The sequence below is a fragment of the Macrobrachium nipponense genome, chromosome 4, assembly GCF_015104395.2.
Source record: "Macrobrachium nipponense isolate FS-2020 chromosome 4, ASM1510439v2, whole genome shotgun sequence".
Taxonomy (NCBI): domain Eukaryota; kingdom Metazoa; phylum Arthropoda; class Malacostraca; order Decapoda; family Palaemonidae; genus Macrobrachium; species Macrobrachium nipponense.
This window is the reverse complement of record NC_061100.1, coordinates 43,880,420-43,893,475: the sequence shown is the minus strand read 5'-3', so window position 1 is coordinate 43,893,475 and position 13,056 is coordinate 43,880,420. Positions and strand designations below refer to the sequence as shown.

The 13,056-nt window shown below is 41.6% G+C and overlaps 1 long non-coding RNA gene across 2 annotated transcripts in view; it reads right to left on the bottom strand.

The window, feature by feature from the left end:
- Positions 1-13,056, bottom strand: part of LOC135210895 (uncharacterized) — a 434,957-nt gene that overhangs the window by 88,384 nt on the left and 333,517 nt on the right. For both annotated transcript variants that reach the window (XR_010313589.1, XR_010313590.1), the window contains one exon: positions 1,886-2,010. This is a non-coding gene — a long non-coding RNA (uncharacterized LOC135210895). The remainder of the gene's footprint in view (positions 1-1,885; positions 2,011-13,056) is intronic.

The following is a 13,056-nucleotide window of genomic DNA, read 5'->3' as shown; positions in this document are numbered from 1 at the left end:
TGCGCGAGCGCAGGAGCGGATGTGATCCCATTTATAAGAGCATATAAAAATGAGAGCGCCGACCGAAAAAAAATAAGTGCCACTGGTCCAATAAATGAATAACTCATTTACTTCACCGGAGATAACGGACGGGAGTTGGGGCATTTCACAACATGGAAATTACCCCTCAATCCAGGTAAAAGTCATTTCACAGCAAGAGGCAATTTAGGCTTACCTGAATGAGAGAGAGAGAGAGAGAGAGAGAGAGAGAGAGAGAGAGAGAGAGAGAGAGAGGGGGGGGGGGGGGGGGGGAATTTCCTAAGAGAAATATGTAAACATCATTTTAATATTGGCTACAAAAGAAACTCGATTTTACTGGGGATTACCATAAAGCGAGCACATGAGTAGGAGGAAGAGCGAGAGAGGAAGAGAGAAAGAGAGAAGGGGGAATGGGAAGTAGGAGAGGGAAGGGTGTGTGTGTGAAGAAGTGCACCTGACATCGGATATCCGACCGCCCACGCGCTACAGACAGAGAGAGAGAGAGAGAGAGAGAGAGAGAGAGAGAGAGGGGGGGAGCAGGTCAATAGTGCCACCATCATCATTCAGGCTCTCTCTCTCTCTCTCTTCTCTCTCTCTCTCCACTGCGCTTCATTCTTGTCCTCCTTCGCCACCATTTCTTCTATACGCCCTCCCCTAACCCTTCGCCCAATTCCTCTTTCCTACCACCCTAACACACCCTTCTCATCTCTCTCTCAATCTCTCTCTCCTCATCTCTCTCTCTCTCTCTCTCTCTCTCTCTCTCTCTCTCTCTCTCTCAACTGGGACGTTATTTGGCTTCTGCTTTCCTCTCCCTGCCATATAGCAAGCGTATTAATTTCAGTAAGTGGGCTACCCGACCTCGCATCAAAAATGTCTAGTATAGAAAACGCCGATCTGTCTAAAACGATAACAACTGAAGGCACTCTGGCTTAATTACTTCCTGTTTCAGTAGCAGGCTTACAGTGAAGAGCAAAGTCGATCTTTCTTCATTTATGTACAAGATTATTTCAATATACAAAACTCTTCTAAATCAGGCCTCTCATGACTGGATGTTCGTACGGAGGCACGGCCGCCTTGAATGAAGCTGGTCACACACACGACAAGAAAAACAAAAAACAACAGAAAACTATCTACAACGAATATGCGCAAGTTTGTCGCTGCATTCATTCGCTTTCACAAATGACAAGACTTTCACTTTGTCATATTTCATAAAAAAAATAACTCGCATCAGTACTTTGCATATTCCATTTATATTATAATTGTTAATAATTTTTCTTGTGGGGGACAACTTTTTAACTTGCTCACCCATTTCTTCTTTTCCATTCAACTTAACACCTGATAACTTTCAGATTTTGTCCAAAGCAAGACATGGCATTTAATCAACTTACTAATTATTTCAAAGCCCGAAATACCGACTCGAGTTCTAGGTTGAATTTCCATTCATTACGCTTCCAAAGTTATCTGGCACCTAGGTTACTGATGACAAGAAAGAGAACAAACTGGTATATACTAGAACTCTCAGAGACAAATTTAGAGCAGAATAGTGGGGTTAACTACGAGCGAATATTTATGTAATCTTGCTAAAGTTTGTTTTGTTTAATAATAGTGCCAGGTAACTATATCTGGGATATGTTAAGACCCCTCTTAGGACTAAAAGCACCAGCGCCTTCAAAATCTCAAGCAACGTTTAAGATTCACTTCGGTTCAAGTTTGTATCAATATACAAAAAAAAAAAAAAAAAAAAAATTTGATGGGCACGTGTGACTTTTCATAAAGCCTATCTTTGAAACAGGTATGCAAAAAATTACTAAAATATTCATGGAAGAATTGCACAGGTAAATAAAGAAATAATTTAATGTGTACTTACCGTTAAATCTGTAAAAGCTTGGGACTGTTTACCAGACTATCCTTCGACTGGGACAATTGAAGTGCCTGACAACGATCCAATGAATATGACCCTTAAGTAGTCTGGAAATACTATCTCCTCCAGATCTGAAAAGTAAATAATAATAATAATAATAATAATAATAATAATAATAATAATAATAATAATAATAATAATAATAATAATAATAATAATAATAGTAGTAGTAGTAGTAGTAGTAGTAGTAGTAGTAGTAGTAGTAGTAGTAGAAGTAGTAGTAGTAGTAGTAGTCTTGAAATGGAGAAACAAATCCACAGTTATGTATATGTTCACATATTTAAAGATAAATCTGTACAGAAAGCTTCCAGTGCAGATTTACCTTTATGTACATTTACATAAATGGATTTGTTTCTCCAATAATAATAATAATAATAATAATAATAATAATAATAATAATAATAATAATAGGGAAGGAGACCCTCCCTACATTTATTATTAAAGCTGATGGCTGCTTCAGCAGCGTCCAGTGGATCACATAGCTTTTCAGCTCTTATAGTGATTCCACTTTCTGTGGAGCAGAGATCACGCAGTTCTCGTCCAATATTCATATTATCCGCTGAATGGTATGAACATATTAAGTGGGGTTTTTATCCTACCTGTGAAAAATTTTATGGTATATAACAGGCAAAAACCATGCGAAAGTAAACGTTTTACAATTTACAAAAAGCGTGGTCATCATAGAAGAGGCTGCTGGATTGGATTATGAAGGCTGTGACTAATGCCCCTTTTTATCGGGAAAGCGGTCATGGAGAGTTGAGCGCTCATTATGGGTCTGGTTTGCATTTCCCCTAGATGTAACCGAGTACCGAGACATTTCCCTGAAAGATGCGGGACGCCATATCTCAAAAAACTAACCTCAGAATTTTCTTGAAATAATCTTATTATGTTTCCCACACACAAATTACAATATAAACACTAACCTACCCTAACCGAGGGGCATGGCAAAAAGCCAGGGCTTGTGCAATACTAGCATACATCTCAGGAATTTCCGTCCCTCGTCACTAACTGGCCGTTCCTGCCCCATGAGAGTCAAGCAATTGACCAGGATGGCCAAGGCTATGTTACTGTTCTCTGCAGGACTCTTACAGCTTATGCACATCCGAAGGTTTCCTAAACGCATGACCCTCACCCTTAAATCCCCTGCCGCTCTCGTGAGCTATGCCAAAATGGGTCCCTTCATCACCCGCAAGGACATTTTTGTTCGTCAAAAAAGATGGTTTATCTACAGGATATCCACACAGCATCCTCTTGACCAATTTTAACACAAGCATGTCTCCTCATGATCTAAACCTGCCAACCGATGCAGATACACTGATGACATTTTTGTCATGGCCCATAACAATCACAATGAACTAAGTTATGCATTTGAAAATTGTAGTGTCCTTTACTACAGCTGAAAGAATTATAAGTTTCCCCTTCATGATTTACTCGAGGACAGCAAAGGCGTATAATTACCACATTTATTCAGAGAATTAATTCCAAAGGTTCACTGTGGCAATTCAGATAGCCAAAGTACATAATAATAAAGGTTATTCACGCTGTAAGTCTTCCATGAATGGTACAGCTCAAGAAGGACAACCATTATAAAAAATTTCTACCATGCATGTATGAACATTCTCTGTGAGAATCATCATAGGACACATCACACCTTGCCCAGACAACTCTTACTCTTTTAGTTTATCATAATTCCCATAAACACCGAGCCTTCAGACGCAAAAACCACCATTCTCTGCCACTTCATGCTGCCCTTAGAAAGAACAACATTGACTACAAGTTATGATGTCCCCTTTTAAAATGCCCAACCATTCACACTTGTATGAACACACGGCACCTCATCAAACGGGTTCTATACCTAGCTTAGGAAGGTGCCAACAAAGAGACTACGAGGAGGCACATAAAACAATACCAGTCTAAGAGGACCTGATAGCAACCATGGACACCTGTCATTTGTGGCTCCCTGAAGAACCGACTACAATAAAAAATAAAAAAAAACCCTCTTTGATTGTAGATCAGGATTTTTTTTCTTAAAGAATACAAACATTCAAAGACCTTTCAGTAAAAGTAACTTTATCTCCAAATGATAACTCCCAACTCGAGGCACTTACCCATCGCCAACACTTTCCTGCTCCAAGCTGTACATCAACTGTGAGAAGGTCATATACGATATAGCATTGTTCCCTCGGCCATACCAATCAGTAGCCTGGTTCCCCATATCAGACACCAAATAATCACCAGCAATCACCAATTTTCCGGAACCACCGTCTACTCACCCCAAATAAATATAGTATGACAATTAAAAAGAACACAATCTAGTCACACAGCATTTCTATTGTGACCATGCCACATGGGATGTAGGAACATTTTAATAACTCACAATCCCTCCTCTAATATCTGTACCTTGCAATGAATACGAATATTGGACACTTACTGGATGATCTTCGTTCCACAGAGAAGGATATCGCGAACACAAATGAATCTGACCTCCGCTATTGCAGTAATCATCCTTAATAATAAAATAATAACAAGAAATTGTCAATACTCTTATCTGGTGTAATAATAATAATCTAAGAGTAATGAGCGCTACATTTACACTTACCAATGGTCTCTATACCAATGAACAGAATACAGGTATTTGGTCCCAGCTTTGGGGTAATATGTTACACTCCTTAGGTAGGGATAAGCTGCCTCAATACTTATATTACAATTGCTCATGACAGAGTGGGAACGGTATTAATAAACTAATTACACTAGCAACGAAAATAATGGGTTTTATACTCACTATGTACTATTAGTAAAAAGATAAATCTGAAAATTTTCCTCAGGACGTATAAATGTCACTTGCAGATAGTTGGTGCATAAGTGACATACTGTAGGCCCTACAGTATAAACTTGTGCAAGGAGGGAGAAATAAAATATCTAAAGCACCTAGCAACGTCTATTTCATGCCCTAAAAAGAAAATTTATCAGACATCTTCTTTTATACATAAAAGACAATTTCTGTCCATCTGTCTGTCTGTTTCTTTGTTTGTCTGTTCGCTATGCACGTCCAACTATGGAAGTTTGGGCTACAAATTTCCACCATAGACTCCCCTCCCACCCAAGAAGGTTTTAGTCAAAATCTAAAATTCGAAGGCGGTTTCTAAGAGAGTCCATAACCCTTCTTTTTCATACCCACTTCATTTTTTACAACTTTCGGAGATGACAACTACATAGAAGTGTTTCTATAGTTACAAACAGTCTGCCCACAATATGGGGGCCATAATACACACTCAGTAGTAAGGGGGTAAACCACCTTGGGAATGCGGGTCCCAGGGTTTTCCACAATATTAGGGGGCAGGATGCCAACGCCTTTTTGACTTACCAACCAGGGGGAGAAGGGAGTCGTAGCCTACCTAACAACAACCCCCACAAAAAAAACAAAATCCGAAATTCGAGGACCGTTTCTAAGGGCCATAAACCTTTTGCACAGCCCCTCATTTCTTTTACAAATTTCAGAGTTGACATGTATGTAGAAGTGTTTCTATATGTGCAAACAGGCTCCCTACAACATGGGGGCCATACGGCACCCTCAGTAGCATGGGGGGCAACCCCCTGGGAATGGGGGCCTGAGTGTTTCCCCACAAAGGCGGCAGGAAGCCTACGCCCTTTCAACTTACCAACCAGGGGAGAAAGGGGTCCGTAGCCTACCTACCCTGACCTTGATAACATGCCCCTTTTGAGAATTAGGGCCCAAAGGGTCGTAGATGAGCTTACTGCATTCAAATTTGGTACCATGAGTTAACATTGGCCGGGGAAGGATGTAAGTCCAGGTCATTCAGAAGTGAATGTGTGTTCGATAACATGTTGGAAGGATGGATACAGCTGGTAGTAAAATATAAAACCCTCTTCGTGCAGGATTTTGCAAATGCATAAAAATTTTTGGAACATATTTATTAACAAATAGAAAACTTCGACGCAATGAAGTTTTCTGTACAGTGTATAATGCTGTATGAGCAGCAGCCCATGGAACATTCAGCCAAGGCCCAATAGCGATCTGTCCGTTAGAATTGCCAGATGCACGAACATGGCTAACTCTAACCTTAAATAAAATAAAAAATACCGAGACTAGAGGGCTGCAATCTTGTATGTTTGATTATTGGAGGGTGGATGACCAAGATACCAATTTAAAGCCCTCTAGCCTCAATAGTTTTAAATCTCCTTGGGCGGAGAAAAAAAGTGCGGGTGGACAGACAAATAACCATTTCAATAGTTTTCTTTTACAGACAGCTAAAAGTGAAAAAAAAATAAAGGAAAAATGGAATCAGCTCTGGTTATAGATACCATAAAGATTCAAGAATTAATTGCTAAATTTTCTACATCAATTTCATAACAAATTTTATCAAATGAAAACTTCATAATCTACAAATTTGGTGAGAGACAGTCCAAAAACTAAACACATAAATCGGGTCTTATTAGTAACTTTATGTATCTCTCTCAACGAATTTTGAAGTTCCTATGCAGAGCAAAAATCAGGGCTTCGTCCACGTCATCAGAAATTTTAAAAAGACAAGTGTGAAGGGACAAGAACATCAAAAGTGTTGATGAACATGAATGGGTGAATCCCATTTTCATCATAAAAAAAAGGGGGGGGGCACTAAAGTTTCTTTGGCGCAATCTCGTTTTCTGTACAGCGTATAATGCTATATGAAACTCTTGATGTGCTGCAGTATGAAACTCTCAGCTACGACCGGGGAAAGCTAGGGTGCTCCCCAGATGGATCTTGTCTAAGGTTGTCTGTAGCAAGCATGCGCCCTTTAATAAGTTCGGAGAAAGTACACTGGCATCTGGGCAGATGGCAGTGTTGTCTTTCTGTGACCTCTTGACACTGTGGTCAAATCACCATGTGGTGAACATGTGCCCAATTCAATATGGCGCTGGTTAATCCCTTCCTCAGCCAGGTGCCCTTCGATTCCATTACCTGCAAAGACAAAAGTGCGGCAGTCAAAGTGGATGAGGGGTAAGTCAGAATGGAGATCCCTTACACCTCCCTATTCCAGAAGGTAATCCAACCCTAGAAGGGTTGGAATGACAAGAATAGTCATCTACAATGATAACCGCCTTACCTTTCAAGTGATATTATAACAAAATTCAAGAAAGGCAAGACTGTTGAATTTAATTTACATAAAATCAACATTTTACTTTATTCACAGAGAACCATAAAGTTGTCATGTCATTTCTCTCAAAATTTAATGAGGCATAAACTTTAACATGACTAAAATAAATGAAAATTTAAATACTCTTTGAAAAGTTTATATTATGCATTAGTCATTAAACAAAACAGTACCACACAATTACAATATTGGCAACTAACCAGTAGTCATATTGTACACTTATACTAAACCTTAAAACACAGGGTTAATATGGTTATTTCTAATTTTATTATGCAATATACTGTCAGCTTTATCGTGAGGCAAGAACATGCTATCAGTTAGCCCTGAAGTGACGGTATAACGCATTCATGGGGTGGTTATTGGACCCACGAGTTCGTATGATAACAGCCCTGTGTCATAAGGGCGGCACCTATAACGGGTGCCATTATCAAATCAGCTTAATAGCTATACAGTACAATATTTCTTGCCCAAGAATATACAAAATCACAAGAAAAGAGGAGGCAAGGAAGGAATATTTAATTACAGCAAATGAAATCACATGGATAACTTGGGAAGTAGCAATGTTTTAAAAAAGGTTAGTAGGCCAAAACTTAATTGATAGCATTCGTAATGACTTTTACTTATTCCTTATCCCATGAAAGGGTATGAAGTAGCTATAATATGGCACTGTTCCAAATGTGGCACTCCCTATGTTAACCATATTGGCTTTAAGGGACATACTATTAAAAGAACTGGCTATGCCTCTGGGGCATTTTCAAAGATGTTAACTAACTTATATGGTGAGAATCTCTGGCAAATGGCACTCTGCATAAGCAGAGCATAAGGTGAAAGGTGCTTAAAAAAGGCATCAAATGAGAGGGAAAGGAAAAGCAATAAGAGGTGAAGTGGTGGAAGGGTACAAGTAGAAACAGTTACAAAATCACAGGAAGTAATAAGTGAAGAACCTGGCATCTGCCTCTGGATGGAGAGGGACCAGATGAATTCTCCTTAAGATTGTGGCACTGTGCCAGGGGCACTAGTGGGGAGAGAGATTATTGACTCTATGATTTCTTGGAGCCTCAACGCCAGTTACCTCCCTTAGAGGTGGGGTTGATGACTCTGTAGGGGGACATAGGAGACCCAGGTCCAATGAAGATGCCTGAGTGCCATCTGCTCCGGCTGCTGTGACAACAGGAATAGTGGCACTCTTCCCCAGTCCTAACACCATTAGTCCTAGTTCCCCGAGTTCTTCGGCCAGGCTTGATTCAGCAGAGTCCTTACTCGGGGACTGGGCAGCTGCGGATGGGGAGGAAGAAGACAAGGTTATCATGGGCATTATCATCTCACAAGTAGGGGTGACCGACTTAGGCCTGGGTTGCGAGGCTGCGACTTTTGGCAAGCTTCCGCTGTGGTCATAAGGGTTTGGGGGAGTTCCTACTGGAATTGGTTTGCTCTCTCTCACCAGCACTGGAAGCGGGGCCAAACCAGGAGGTGAGAGTCAGCCTGGACTGGGATCTCCAAGACGAAGATTTGAGTCATGCCCTGGCACTAATGAAGTTCCAGGTGCAGGAGGAGGATTCAAAATTAGCTCAAATGTTCAAAGTGGGGCAGAGCATGGCTTTACCCAGGGCCTTCAAATGGCACTGACAGCGAGTTAGAGGTAGGTCTGTGAGGACCATGTAGGTTGTTGGAGCTTTGGGAGGGTGGGCCCTTGGATTGTCTAAACATAGAAGACTTAAAACTTTGTTCCAGCAGGACGGCATACCCTCCAGGAGTATAAGTCGCTACAGCCAGAGTACTATTTTAGAATAGTAAGATCTTGTGACCCTTAACTGGATGGTAGGAAGAATCACTTTAATGTGGTTGAGGCTCTTAATAGTGATGAGCTGGTGCCCATCAATCATAGCGCCATAGGGAATTCTATTATAGATATTAGTGCATCAGAGTCATCAAATGCTCTGACCTGGTGGGCATGATAGCTATCTAGGGGAGGTGCCACCAACATAGGACCCTGAGCTGGGGCCCTAAGGATAGAGGATCTGTCACAGGCATGGCAATGGTGGGAGTAGCAATTTTACTGAGATATCTGGCCCATGAAGGCTCGTGCCCATGTACCAGTATGTAGTGCAATAACTGTGACTGAACTCATGCTTTGGCACTGCCACAGAGGAGGGGGGCAGGTCTAGTGTTACAAGTCCAAAGGCCATTGGTGTTCTGATTTTGAAGGTGCCCACTTTGGGGCATTGCTGGAGCCTATGGCTGGAAGTCTGCCCTAGAGTGGTACCGCTCCATGGAGTACGCAGATTTATTACAGTGCCAACACACAGGCTTCCTTGGTGGATTGTTCGGCAGCTGGGTTGACTAGGAGTTAGCAGTTGGGGGGGGGCAAACTTTCCTCCCAAAGGAGCCAAGTTGCAGATGATATGTATCAAACATGTCAGCCCACCGACAGCACTTTACAATGGCCTTAGGAGCCTTATCCACCAGATGGGTGGCAAGATCAGGAGGGACATATGAGAGGAAATCCTCTAACTGGCAGAGCTCCAGGATTTCTTCTGATGACGTGGCCTTGGAGGCATCTATCCATCTACAAAGGGCTGGCATTTTCTTGTCCACCAACTCTGACCAGGTTTGACCAGCCTCCTTAGGTGAACCTCTCCATCTCTGCCTCCACTGGTCTGGGGTTACCTCAAAAGCGCTTATTATTGCCTCCTGGACTGAGGCAATGTTTCCCTGATCCCAGCCTAGAGAGCAATGAACGCGGTGGCACCCTTGCCTTCTAAGTGCCTCCCCAAAATGAGAGCTATAGGAGCAGGCTTGTAGCTATCTAGTACCCGCTCAACATGGTTGAGCCAGGATTCAGGCTCGGCCTCGTCCACTTTTCTTAATGAAAGATCCCACAATGCTGAGCGTGGAATGTGGAGAAGGGGTTGCCAAGGGGCGCACATCCTGGGCTGCCGTAGCTAGTTGATGCGCCCTTTCCTTCTCCCTCCTTTCTCTCCTCCTCTTTTCTTTCTGGTGCTTTCTCTGCTCTTTCTGCTCATTCCCTCTTCTCTTGTGCTAATCTTTTTTCTCCTTTCCCACTCACTCTGCTGCTTTCTCTGCTTCATCCCTCTTATCTTGGGGTAATTTTTCTTTCTCCTTCTCCGCTCTTTCTCTCTCCCTTTCTTCCTTGGCCGTAGCTCTCTCGGTGTTAACCTGGTTAAGTAGGTCCTGGCCCTTCAGTCTAGTTGTTTCCCAAAATTGGAGAGAGCCTTAAGCTCATCAAAGGCAGGATTAGCCATCTGGTAGGGGTAGAGTGCAGGAGGCACTGAGCGTGGCACTGAAGGGCCTAGAAGAAATGATCTTTAGGGGAATGTGGTTATTCCCTAGACTCGGATTTGATATGAGCTCCATAACTTGGAGTTGTGCTAAGTGCTTGGATGGTCTGAGTAAGACATAAGTTTAGGGATAACCAAATTTCCTTCTCTAGTCCAGCATGGATGTAGGTTTCGAGCAAAAGCCACACAAGGACTTTGAATGAAGACCTAGTTGCAGGTGCTAAGCCTTAGTATTGTGGGCACAAGAGTCTTGGAAACTGTAGATACGAAGCCTTGGAAATTGTAGGCATGAATCCTTGAAATGAACGGGCACTAAACTTTGGCACTGGCAGGCACAAAGCATTTGGAATTGCACACATAAAAGCCTTGGAAATTGCAGGTACTGGGTCTTGGAACTGCAGGCAAAAATCCTAAGAATGGCAGGCACAAAAGTTTTGGAATTGAAGGCACAAGGCCTCGAAATGAACAGGCAATAAGCGGGTCGTGATTGTGACTGTTATTCTATAATGTTAAATTGGGGCAAAATTATCCTACTGGATGTATTCTTTATGAACGAAAATAATAGGAGATACAACTTCCTACTTTCCACTTAGCACGGTAAGCGGGCAAGAGAGAGAGAGGACCCCAAGATGGGGGTATGATCCGCATTATTTCTTGCATGCGCCTAGCTAAGTTTTGTCCACTTCGGGGCACATAAATTCCCGAGATAAAACCGGCAAAAGAAATATGGCACTATTTCCATTTAACTAATACTCCTTATCTCATCTAATATGAAGGCATACAAGCTAACATGCAGCAGCAGTAAAAAAAAAAAGCAAAGGTGTTCAGATAATTACTCTTTCTTCTCTTTTATCTAATTTAGCATGCATGTAGCCTAGGTTATCCTATCTCTAACTCTTGTAGCAGTCAGAACTTAGTTCATCCCTACATAAAATGCCTAAAAATACAGAATAGCACCTTACCTGCTGTGGGAACTGGTTTTCTCTTCGTGAGCTCATATAGGAACTTTGCAATTTACTTTACAGGCTCGTCTCTTCTCTTGCAACCAGCTTTTAGCAACGGCTAATCACTGATAGTTGCATGTTATTGATTTGTTCTAATAAAACAAGATTCTCAGGAAAGCCGCCAACTGTTACAAACTTATCTAGGGGATGTGCAACTGGGGTGGACTTACCTGATCTGCGAATGGCCTATATAAGGAAGTACATTCATACCTCATACTTAGGCTGAGGCCTGCTGCAGAATAGGTAAAGATGAGGTAAACTCCTAGGTTAGCTCACTTGATTATATTTGCACATTACGAGATCGATTCAATGAAGAGTGAATGATACCCAATGGGGTTTAATAATGGTCAGTTAATTAATAGTCTTGAACTAGACGAATTGGTGATCTGGCATCCAGCCACATGGTATGTAGCAAACACAGGTGAGGGGTGAAATCCGGAGCAACATGAGGTGAGAAATTCAGAACCAAAACAGCAACATATATAGCACATAAGTAATGACAGCGGTTTCTATATGAGCGAGAGTGCGGCACTGCACACATGGTAGGAGATCGAGGGAGCGAGACTGCGGCACTGCACACAGGGAAATTATAAATAAGGCAATGAACACTCGATCTCATAAGCATTAATATTACATTAATAACCACTTAAGGGGAGCAGGTATGTTACTGAGTAATTACAAAGGGAAGAAGTTACGTTAGTCACTTGAGTAAGAAATTACGGGAATGATTAATGACTCGATACAGATGAGTTATTTCGTTATGCGATAATTTTGGCGATAGCTAATAACAATGTAATTATCACACAGCATAAAAGAACACAATATGAATAAGACACACTATAAAGATGACTGAACTCAAAGCATAGGAGATACAACAGGAATATAACACAAAACAATTATTTGACAATGCAATTATAAGAAACTACAGGACTCCCTCGCAAAAATGAAAGGAAATAAGACAGACTGAGGTTCACTAACTGCATTAACCTTTGCAATCTTGAACTGTACCTGGATCGAGGAGTAGAGCTGTCTTCCTCACAGGTGCCAACAGGAAGCAATTATCATTGCACTATACAAGTTAACATAGGCTGTCAATAACTGTGCTGAGAAGGAAGGGGGGGGTGGGGGGGAGCTAAGGAGCTAAGAGTGATCTCGCTGGCAGTGTAATCTTGTCTAAGGCCGTCTGCAGTGCGCATGCGCCCTTTTAACAGTTCGGAGAAAGTTTGATCGCATCTGGACAGATGGTGGTGTTGTCTGTCCTTCTGCGGCCTCTGACCCTTGTGGTCAAATCACCATGGGCAACCATGTGGCCAATTCAATATGGCGCCAGTTAAACCCTTCCACAGCCAGGTGCCCTTCCAATCTATTACCTGAAAGACAAAGGTGCAACAAACAAAGTGGACGAGGGGCAAGGAAAAATTTCTCTCAAAAGGAGTGATATGTGAGTGGTAGAGGCGATTGAACCTCTACTGAATTATGAATAAATGTTGATTTACTTTACTTTGAAATGGAAATGGCGTAAATCCCTTACAATATATATATATAATTTATATTACAATATATATATATATATATATATATATATGTGTGTGTGTGTGTGTGTGTGTGTGTGTGTGTGTGTGTGCACAGAACACACAACCACACACACACATTTATATATA